The 11,078-nt window shown below is 41.3% G+C and overlaps 1 pseudogene; it reads right to left on the minus strand.

Moving 5' to 3' along the window:
* Positions 1-9,801: 9,801 nt before the first annotated feature.
* Positions 9,802-10,444, minus strand: LOC129673214 (high mobility group protein B2-like; annotated as a pseudogene).
* Positions 10,445-11,078: the final 634 nt, after the last annotated feature.

Raw genomic sequence — 11,078 nt, forward strand, 5'->3', positions numbered from 1 at the left:
CCACCAAGAAAACAGACTTTGTAAAATGCATGCTTCTCTATATCATTCATTACATGCACATACATACACCCTGGTGATTAAAAGAATGATGGACACATTATGATAATTATCCGGAGAATCATAGAAACGTATCAATGTGGATGTAGCTAGGTTCACCTAGGATGATAACGAAATGTTCAACAAAAATAAACTGGAATCAGTGTATGAAGATAATTCTTGCCATGCATACCAATGTTTATATTTTCTAGATGGTAAAAATCATTATGAGAGGCTGGGGATATAATATCATGGTAGGAATGCTTGCCAGGCATGTGTAACGTTTGGAATTTGATCCCAAGCACCACAAAAAAAAAAGCAATACAAACTTTTTACAAATCTTTATCAAGTCTTATAAGTATCAGAAAATATGTACCCACATATAAAATATAAAATATAAGTCACTGAATCCATCTTGCTCATTCATTCCATTTTTTCACTCATTCGAGTAAATAATATTACTGTTGCTTTCTTATGAGCCAACTGCTGTTGATACAGGATTTGGGAATTGATTCCTCACTTTCAGGGACCTTCAATTCCAATGGGAGAGATAAATATATGATGACAAATAGGAAGAAAAAAATAAATATAAGGGGCCAAGAGTCCATGCTTCATACCAAACCAACCAATTTCTCCGCTCGGTTTGAGGAACACATTTCCTATGGGGAAAGGGAAGGATGCTAGTAACACTAACTGCATTCAGTGGTTCATCACTGTAGTTGACCCTGGGGTCAAAATAAATACTTACCTCTCCTTAAGCCACTCTCCATTAAATCCAGATTTCAGAATTTCTGCGTCAAGAAACAAATGTTAGAGTAACCTTTCTCGCTACCAAGAGTAGGGAGGTGCTTTGCTACACTGAATTCCCAGCAGTGGTGGCTGAAAAAGTCTGCTTCACAAAGCTTTCCTGAACCCATCTGTGGTCCATCCCATCAATACTGAAAAGTAGCCATCGTTTTTAATTTTATACACTCTGTCAGAATACCCAAAAGCATTTCTTAAAACTCTACTTGCATTTATGTAAAGTGTAATGCGTGTACTGGTCACTGATGGCTATCTTTGGGTACATCTGACTGGAATTCCTTTTACTGTGGATAACATTGAGAGCCTCTCACACTGTTACAATCCATTTGCCATTCTTGACCTGTGCTCTTATCCTTAAGAGCCTATTCCTGTCTTCCAACAGGGTCATCGGTACGTGTGTCCCTATCGTAGATATTCTTTTATATTGAAATTCCTAGACGCCTATAAGGAAAGTTGCAACTACTTCCTAAAAATGAATTTTTTAGTGCAGATCTGGAGAAATTGAGTAGATGAGGCAGGCAGCTCTGTTTGATAGATTGTTTATCTGTGGAGTTTGAGAGCTGAGGCTGCGTCTTCGTTGGAAAGACTGTGTAAGGATCATGTACACAGTAGGCAGTTAAGTATGAAATCCAAGGAAGAGGTCAGAACTAGAGATACATATTTGAGAACTAGGCATTTGAAGACAGGAATCTGCAATTAATTGCAGAGTAAGTAGAGAGAAATTATACATAATTCTATAGGATCAAATGCAATTGTGTTTTATGCGATGAATATTACATGCTGCACCCATAACCTACCTCATATGGATTTTTAAAGGCTCATTTATTAAGATTATTTTATTTATATGTGTTCTTGTGTGTATGTATATGTACCACATGCATCTAGGTCCCCGCAGAGGACAGAAGAAGGCACTGGATCCTCTGGAGCTGGAATTACAGACTGTTGTGAGCTGCCTTGTGCACGCTGACAATCAAATTTAGGTCCTCTGGAAGAACAGCAAATGCTCTTACCCAATGTGACATCAGACCCTGAGTTATAGGTTTTGATTCTGACCACCATATCTTACAGGGCCATGCACATCCCTGCCATACTGCAGATCTGAGTGAGAGACTCCCTGTCTCTGTTTTGTTTTTACTTTTATTTATTTCAATGATTCTTTCCTTCAAAAGTAAAAACAAGCATGCTACCAATTATGGGGCCATAAAAAAAATAATCTGCCAAGACACCAGAATTCTTCCAAAGTAGGAATATACTTTGGAAAATGGAATAGACATGTCAGAAACCAAAGAAAGTGGAAAAAGAATTTTTGAGGCCTCATGTGTTCCAGCAACCCTTGCATTTTTATTGTCAGTCACACCCTCCTTATTTTTAGGTGTTGGAGGCATCTGGCCCAGATGTGAAATGTCCAACATGCAAATTGGTTAGGGGAAGGGTAGATGAAATCTGTTGGCAGTGAGAGTACCAGGTTGCTGACGTCCTGGAACCATCTTTTCCAGACATCTGGAGTTGGTAATTAAACTTCTCCCAAGTGGACAGTTGTTTACATCAGTCTAATGATCAGGTTTATCTCTGGGAAAAAAAAAAACACGGCATATTTCCAATATGCATTATAAACATTATATGGCTCTTTGAATGTATCATTTCAGGGAAATGTCACTAACTTCCATTCTACCATCAAAATAGATGTAGTGGGAAAGCCAGAGAAGAGGGAAGAACAGAGACTGAATGGAAGGTCAAGATTCCTAGATTTTATTCTCTTCTCTGCTGCCTGGATAGACGAAAGAGAGATGGCAGGTGTTCATAATTAAATTGCATTGACTATTAAGAGGGAGGGAAGAAATGTTTTCAAGCTACCAAGTTCCACTTCCTTGGCTGGCAAATGAAGTAAAGAGCAGCCGCTCTGAGTTCTCTTTCGGGAATGAAGCCCTTGCCAAGAACACACATGATAATCTGGCTTTTGCCTTGAGAATAAAACAATATCTCTACATAAGTGCATAAGAACCAAACACAGGGTAGGTAATGTTTTAGTATTCTTATTGAGGTGTCGGCTTATGCCCTGAAGCTCTGAAAGTACTGAAGTAAATTGATAGTTTGTCTTGGACACATTTGGAGGGAGAAAAAATACAAAGGTAATGTTGATTTATACTTCCCTAACACACCCACCTCCAAGCATTTGACTGTAATGAACCAAACAGTCTTGTGGAAGTGCAGGCATTTTACTAAGAGGATCCAATCATGAACAGGTCGACACTCACATATCCTTTAGCCCTGACATGTGTGCTTTGGGGTAAAAATCACCTCCGGCAGGAAGCAGAGGTGGAAAAGAGGGACGTGAGCCAGGGTAATGATCATGAGTAACTCAGAAAAGAGCTGGAACAAGAAACTGAAAGACAGAATCTGAAAGTCAACTACACTGGAGCCTGGGAACTGGAGAATATGTTTCTTCAGTATCACAGGCGAGTCGGTACTATTCAATGCAAATCAAATGTAGAAAGAATTTCCTCTGGGATTCACAAGAGTCTAGGTCTCTTCCATCCACTGCTGATCAATACAGGCCACATTACTACCCCCTGCTAGGCTTGGGTTTCCTTCCCTGTGACACAGCAACACAACCTTTTTTTTTTTTTCCATACTGGTGCCAGGCACCATGCTAATAAAAACAGAGAGTTTGCATCATGAAGAATCTCTTCCTACCTGGATAAGTGTGTTCTATAGTTTTGTTCATTTACTCTTCACAAAAGCACTGTGAGTTAGATGTTATTATTATCCCCATTTCACAGGTAAGAAAACTGAAACACAAAAGGATTAAGTAACTTGCCTGAAGGGACATAAATAATAATAAAGAGAGACAGCCACTAGAGCCAAACATTTGTTTCAAAACTCTCTTTTAAACTACTTCCTGGTGGCCTCAGTGTGTGGTCATGTTTTAAAGAGGACAAGGTCCAACAGTGGCATGTTCAGAAATCTATAGAACAGTGACACTTCTGATATTATGCAAAGTTGCCCCTCTAGATCTAGGCAAACTCCAGCACCTGGCCATCTAACCCTAGAGTTCAATGACTGATTACATCTTGTTCATCTCTACAAATACATTCCAAGAATTTTAAAAATTACAGTGTCGTTCAGTCAGCACTAATTACTTTATACACACCCAGCAAAGAATTCATAAGACAAGAAATATCTTTGTTTCCTATGGCTTCTGTGCCAACTGGTGGCAAGCTAGGTGTCTGAATGCATTTTCTCAGAAGCTCCAAAGTGATGCATCCACAAGGACATTCCCTTTGGAAAAGGCTGTTCCCTCTCCTGCTTGTATCCTGCTTCTGTCTCTTCTCCCTAACTAAAAATGTTTGTGACAGCATTTGGAGTTCAGCCAGGCAACCCTGGATAGTCTCATCTCAAAAATCCTTAACTTGATCACATCTGCAAAAATACATTTTGAAAATAAGGTAATGATTCTCAGGGAGTTTACGTTGGTATTTTTGGAAAAGAAGCATGTTTTAATGATTTTTTTTATAATCTATAGGTATAGGCACATGTGTGTGCACACATATGTGGGTATCATAAGAGACCAGGAGAGGGCATCAGATTCCCTGGAATCACCACTGCAAGTGGTTGTGATCAGTCCAGTGTGAGTGCTTGAAACCAAACTCCAATCCTCTGCAGGAACATTAAGCATTCTCACCTGCTTAGCCCTCTGTCTCTCCATCCCCATGAAAAAAAGGACATTTTTAACCTACCAAAGCCCAATAGCAGTGATAATACCCTGTTTCAGTGAGTCTAGTTTAATAGTTTAATAGTTCACATACAGAGATACACACACACACACGCACACACAATTAAAATGTTCAATAACTGGGTCCGACAAGCAAAACAATACCCATCTTGCTACTTTGTCAGTCCAACTTTCCATATCCTAAATTTTAGCTTCCCCAAAATATAACAAATCCAAGATTAAGATGCCCTGGTACATGGGCTTGAGGGCTTATGCACTGTCAAGGCCCACCCATCTGCTAGAATAAGCACAGAACATGGATTTCATACTAGCCATGCTTCATAATAAGCCCAGGCTTCGAGGCATGAGCTGCTTCCAAGAATACTTAAGAGGACTTTGCATGATGCCAATTTGTAGCTTCTAAAATGTGCTGCTGATCTCTGGCTCCCTTTGATCGGGAGAAATGGCAGAATTTTGTTCATGTTCAAAAGCCGATCTACCCTGACCTTTGTTATAATCAAGTCTGCTGTGGACTTTATAAAAAGGAGTGCATGCAGGGTAAGGCTCTGTCAGAATAAAGACAGCAAATCTCAAGGCTGGTGACAGCCACTCTGGGCAGGAATCAGAAAGGATACTCCCAGTGCAAAGGCATCCACCACACAGTAGTTAAGCCCCTTGTCAAGCCTGCCTCCAAATAGAAATTGGAAAAGAGGTGGAAACAGTTTTTTCTCGTGAGAGTAAAAGACCTAAGTACAGTAGCAGATGGAACATGGCCTTACATTAATCCAGGCTACATAATTAAGTTCCAGAGCCATGCCAGCCAAGGAAGACAGTATTCAAAAATAGCAGGTGCCTCCTAGAGCTTTTTGCAAGAGAGGCTTTTCTAAGGCATCAGGCTGACAGCCTCAGGGATGAAGACACTGCTGAAGCTAAGTGTCCAGCAAGCTCTAAGAAGGACACCAGAATGGGCTGCTGCTGTTTCTATATCCCTCAGCAAAGTACATTTGATTGTCTCTGGGGTCCTTCAGCTGTATGCAGATTTTGTTGCTGAAGGGGTGGTCATAGGCTCAGAGCTGTCTTGGCACCAGACCTGGCTATCCACCTGCCTATACAGCTCTACCTCCCCCAACTATATTTCTCTCAAAATTAAACCATATAAATGGTTTCAAAAACAATGACCATTGCAGGGAACAAAGACAAGTAGACCCCATGAGATCACCTTGCCTAAAGATGAGCCTCAAGTTCAGTGAGAGAGTCTATCTTAAAATACAAAAACTAGTAAGATTCAGTGGGTAAAGGCACTAAATTCCAAGCCTGATGACTTAAATTCAATCCCTGGAACCCATGTGGTAGAAGAAAACTGCCTCTTGTAAGTCATCTGACCTCCATCAGTGTGTTGGCCACTCATGTGCATACATACATACATACATACATACATACATACATACATACATACATACAAAAATGTACATATACACAAAATGAAAAAGCAAGGTAGAGAATGAGAGAATACAATGATGTCCTCCTCTGTCTTACACAGGCACCACAAAACACACAGACACATGGACACACACATAGACAAGGTCACACCTTTTAATGTTGCCTGAATAGTTCTTCTATATTACACAGAGCAACAGCATGATTTACTGACCTTAGAGTTAGGCTCTGGAACGAGGCAGACCTTGGCTTTTGTAAGGTCCACTAATTTCCCCATATGTTATCTTAGGGAAATAACAAAGTCTAAGCCATGTCAATTTTTCTGTAGCTACAAATTATATTTTCTATATCAGAACAAAACTGAAAAAGAATAAAATATATTATAATAAAAGAACCAACTCTTAGTATGACACAGAGCAAAGAGAGTTTTTAAGAAAGCTATTTACTATTCAGGTAACAGTTGGCTAGAGAAAACAGGGGGCTGGGAGATGTCTCATAAAGTGCCTGGCACACAAGCATGAGGCCTGAGTTCAGATCCTCAGCAGCCCCATGAAAGCCAGGTAGGGCAGCACCCATCTGTCATTTCAGTCCTGACCAGATGGGGCTAGTACATCCCTGTGGTTTGCTGGCCAGCCAAATGGTGAGTTCCAGGTTTCATGAAAGACTGTTTCAAAAAAAATAAGGTGCCAAAGTGACTGAAGAAGACATCCAACGTAGGCATCTACCCTTCACATGTCCCCTTTACACACACAAGTGAACATACAGACACAAACACACAATAAACATGGCTATCGGCAACAAACACTGAGGCCTTCCACACACAGAAACTAATGAAAAGGAAGGAACCCTTTGTGGTTCCTATTTCGTAGTTTTTCCTTTGTTACCCCTAGTTTAAGAGGTGGCTTATGTCTTTTATCTGGTTCTGACAAGGAAAGGAAATAAACAAAGGCCGAAAGGCTGCCTACCTACCACACAAGAGCAAGCAGGAATTCTCACATGATCCCATTCTCTCAGCACCTCACAGAGGTGCTAGCTTCAAGCACAACTAGCACATCACCTGATGTGTTCCAAAAGGATCTCTTTCCCTGCTGCTTTCTTCAGATATAGGTTTCCAAGGAAGCAATCTTCCAGGTCTAGAAAGCAGCATGAGTCCAGACAGTGCTGCAAAAACCAGCTGCCAGCACCAGCTCCAAAGCTAAGAAACAGCCCCTCCCCTTCCAGCTGCTTCATTTCCTGGTAACTCTGTGGGAATTGTGTGGTTCATGCTGTGGACCGCCCTCCTGGTTTTCCCATAGTGCTTCTTCTGGGCAACTAAATGAAGCCTGATCAAGCACCAATTCTGTTTCGTGGAGCGATGCAGTTCTTTCTCTACTAGGAGTTTTAACGTTTGTTGAGCTCTGGATTTCACTAGCTCACCATTATCTGCTGGAGCTTGTATAAATCAGAACACTCTGTACTGCAGCTCTATGTCCTTTAAAGGAAGATTTTTTTTTAATGAACCTATATTCATAGGTACAAATAACCAGGCCATGGATGAGTGGTTGGAGTTGATGGAGGACACTTTCCAGGAAAAAAACAACATGAAAGCAGGACCTAAGAAAATGTTCCAGAGTTACCAGGGAGTGAGGGGAAGCAAAGACGATCCAACTGCCAAATCTGACTCTCAGTGCAAGTCCAACTCATATACAATTCATCCTTATTCATCAACGTCAATCTCCCTCTCTATCCAATAGAAAACACTGACATTTTAGAGCCAAATATTGCTGGAATTTCTGCCCCTTGCAACAAACTAAAACTTCCCAGCACAACCACATGCCACTCAGAGAAAGAAGGAGGAAAACCAGATTACACTACAAAACTCTTAGTGTTTGAACCATGGAGAACACTTGTTGGTCAGATTGTGAGAGAAAGCCAAAAAACTAAGGGCTTCTTTCCTTCCTCCTTTTTAAGAAGCCAGTAGCAAACTGCCTTCAAGCCTAAACAGTGAATGACCCTGTTGACAAGGTCATGCTGATTCTTTGCCCGCCATAAAAATGGACTTTCTCAGTTTCCACTGTGGATGAAAATGTAGTATTTCTGTTTGCGATTTCAATTTCACAGCCGACTGGCATCTGCAGAGACAGAGAATTGTAATAAAATTGCAGAAACATTTAATACAGTGACTGGCAGGTAGGGAAAGAGTTGCTAGCAGCTCCATTTTTTTGATTATGGTAACAAAATATGGCATGCATTTTTCTAATGCATCAACACTATTTCATTTACAATTTAAATCTGATGGCTAACAGATACCATGGCTTTGGGGTGGGGAGCAATGTTGTTTACTACCTTAATAGTTCCATGGTCTACAGATCATTCTTCTCCCATCTAATTGGACAAATTAACATTACACCTTCCACACTTAATAAAGTTACACAGGTTTCAAAAAGTTGTCTGAGTGCAACGTTACATCAATAAATTATCTATGCACAGTTGATTTGGAAATTAAGCAACAATAAACTATTCTTTAACTATAATAGACAAGCCTTTAAATACAAAGTGGGCCTTGTGGAAGACTAGAAAGCTTAAAGTCTTTGTTGATAGAATAATGTTATGACTAATCTTGGTTGTCAGCCTGACTATGGGGGAAATCAACAGAAACCCAAGCATCTGGCCAAACCTGTGAATGATATTCTTCATTGGATCATTTGAGGAAAGAAGACCCATCCTAAATCTGGCCAAAGACATGGAAGAAGGAAGCTTTTGCCTTTTGCCTGCTTGCCAGCATTATTGATGACAAGTTCACCTGTCCTATTTCTTAGGCACTCCTTTGCTGCTATTAGAACCTGATTTTTCAAGATTCCAATGTAGACTGGAGAACAGCAGCTCTCTAGGAACCTTCTGAGCTACCTGCAGTGGACTGGGACTATCAAGACATCCAGTCATATGAACTAGCTAGTGGATTCTCATCCTTTCTGTCAGCAGACACCCACTGGTAGACTACTCAGGCCACAGTCTGTAAGCCACTCTAATAAACCAACTTGTAGTGTGAATGTGTGTGTGTGTGAATGTGTGTGTGTGTGTGTGTGTGTGGCTTCTGTTCCTTTAGAAAACCCTGACTAATACAAACAGGATGAGGCATTTGAATACCCCTGGCAGAGAAAGCAGTGACTCAGCTGCTTGAAGCTGAAAGGCACTGGCACCTGCTTACCCAAGGCTGTGGGCTGTCAGCACTTCCTAGTGTCCACACTACTGGGAAAGCTAATGAGAATCGTGAAGCCAGATGTGAATACAACTTGCTGAGAGCCTCACGCTGTGAATCTGGCCAACTTTCTGAAGTCTCAATAATAATCACACCAAAAGTGTTGAATCAGTTTCCAAATGCTGGTGCACAAAGGAGTTGAGGTTGGTGGCCTCCGTAGCCCTGCTGTGCACAGTTGTTGTGATAGTTATTCATGGTAATGCAGATTCCAGAGTTCCTGGCCTGCAACCACCAGGCTGACTCCATGATACTGGGGCAAAGCTCCAGAAACAAATTTTATATTTCTTGGGGAACCATATTTAGCGATCACTGACCTAGCTTATTTCCAAAGTCTGAAATGAGATCATACACGAGAAGAAACTCAAGAACATGTGACTAAATTTTTTTGCAAGTAATATACATCCTTTTATTACAAATTTTTAAAAAAATCAACATCCTAAAAAAAGTTACTGGTCATACAAATTCCTATGAAATTTTAAGTTATTTTTTTTTCTACAAAGGGTCTCATCAGCTATTCAAAAATCTGTAGTTTTATTCTGAAGCTAATGTTGAGCTGCACTTGAATTTCACATTCTTAGAAAAATAATTGACTGAGCATATACACTCCACACATTTTAGGACAGCCATCCTCCTCCTCCTCCTCCTCATCTTCATCATCTTCTTCCCCCTCATCTTCCTCATCTTTCGGTTCATTCTTCTTCTTTGAGCCCGCTGGCCTACCAGGTCCTTTCTTTTCTGCTTCACTTTTGCCCTTAGCACCGTATGCCGCAATACCCTTTCCACACTCCTCCTTTAGTTTAGCCGCCTTCCGCTCAGACGGTTATCTTTGGCAGCTTGTTCAGACCACATCTCACCCAGCTTCTTTGCAGTATCTCCAACAGACAGTCCCGGGTGCTCACTTTTGATCTTTGGGCGATGTTCAGAGCAAAACAGGAAGAAGGCAGACCGGTGGTCTTTTGGGATATTTTTTCTCCCCTTTCTTATCCTTTTAGGAGGTACATAATTCCTCATCACCCCGTTCATAACGAGGTTTGTCTCCTTGGCCACATCTTCAGACTTTGACTTTTCCTTTGCAAACATGGTTTTCCATCTCGGAGCACTTCTTCGAGAACTCAGCGAAGTTGACCGAGGAGTCATGGTGTGTCTTCTTGAGCTCCTCCCCGGCAGGCATATTATTACATCTTGCCTCCTGGCTTCTTGGGGTCTCCTTTGCCCATGCTGACAGTGCAGCATCTACCTGCTAAAAAGAAGGCCGAGTCACTGTGACCCAGCTAATGTGTGACCAGGTCGTGGCTAAAATTCTATTAAAATAGAAAATACCCAATTGTGTGTGGTGTCTGTACATGCATGTGTGTGGAGTGTTGAGGTGGTGGATTAAATGAGAATGGCCTCTGTTGACTCATAGGTTTGAATGCTTGGTCCCAGTTGGGAAGGATTAGGAAGTGTGATCTTGCTGGAGTAGTTGAGGCCTTGTTGGACATGTGTCACCGGGGCCTGACTTTGAGATTTGGAATGCCCATACCAAGCTTAGACTTTCTCACCTGCTTCTGTCGGCTGCCTGCTGCCTGCAGCTCAGGATGTAAACGCTTAGATGCAGTGCTATACCCCCTGTCTTACTCTATACTCCCTGCCATGATAATCTTGTACTAACTCTCTGAAACTAAACGGTGGGCCAACTAAATGCTTCCATTTGTACACTGACTTAGTCATGGTTACTCCTCATAGCATGAAATAGTAACTAAGATGTGTGTACATTTCTGTGTGTCTGTGTGCTTCTCTCTCTCTCTCTCTCTCTCTCTCTCTCTGTGTGTGTGTGTGTGTGTGTGTGTGTGTGTGTGTGTGTGTGTGTGT

This window comes from Psammomys obesus, unplaced genomic scaffold (assembly GCF_907164565.1).
Source record: "Psammomys obesus unplaced genomic scaffold, mPsaObe1.curated_primary_1811, whole genome shotgun sequence".
Classification (NCBI taxonomy): domain Eukaryota; kingdom Metazoa; phylum Chordata; class Mammalia; order Rodentia; family Muridae; genus Psammomys; species Psammomys obesus.